This window comes from Staurois parvus, unplaced genomic scaffold (genome assembly GCF_062004578.1).
Source record: "Staurois parvus isolate SC_StPar_1 unplaced genomic scaffold, SC_StPar_1.0 ptg000102l, whole genome shotgun sequence".
NCBI lineage: Eukaryota > Metazoa > Chordata > Amphibia > Anura > Ranidae > Staurois > Staurois parvus.
The window spans coordinates 811901-812557 of record NW_028317898.1 but is presented as its reverse complement, the minus strand read 5'-3'; the positions used below and the strand labels follow the sequence as shown (position 1 = coordinate 812557).

At 48.1% G+C, this 657-nt stretch overlaps 1 pseudogene; it reads left to right on the top strand.

The window, feature by feature from the left end:
* The first annotated feature begins 212 nt into the window (after positions 1–212).
* On the top strand, positions 213–328 carry LOC149467728 (U2 spliceosomal RNA; annotated as a pseudogene).
* The last annotated feature ends 329 nt before the right edge of the window (positions 329–657 follow it).

Sequence of the window (657 nt, the reverse complement as noted above, 5' to 3'; positions counted from 1 at the left end):
AAATGATACTTTTTAAAATACCGTAAAATGAATGACTGTAAAACTGACCATCACTCATGCAGTCTTGGTCTATTTCTTTTAATCACCCAGAGGACTCTCCATGGGGTTTCAGGAAAACTGAAAAAAACCCAATTTGTTTAGAAGCTATTTAAATTATAACTAGAAGAGTATTTAAAACCCCCTTTTTTCCCGTTATAGTGGTTGGGGATTAGATCGCTTCTCGGCCTTTTGGCTAAGATCAAGTGTAGTATCTGTTCTTATCAGTGTCCAGTGGGGGTGCTCCCAGCCATTCTATTTTTGCGGGGATGGCTGTTTTATAGTACCCTCACTGGTATGATGGGGGTCTGGAAGGCTAGTACCGGGGGGACAGAAAGCGTGGTGCCCACGAGTAGAAGCTGAGGCCCGTGAGTAATTCCCCCGAGAAGACCGGAAGGACCCAGTACCTCCTGATTTGGACGGATCTACCTTGTCTGGCCAGGGGTCGGGAAGGCAGAAAGTCCGCAAACCAGTGCCCCCTGAGTAGACACCCTCAGGGGTGCCACTAGTAACACCTGGGTGTGGGACCCCACAGTGTGAAGATGGCACAAGGTCACTGTTTTTCACTCTTTTTGCACAAGCGCCCTTAGGACCAGGCCTTTTGGCTAGGACCAGGGCAAT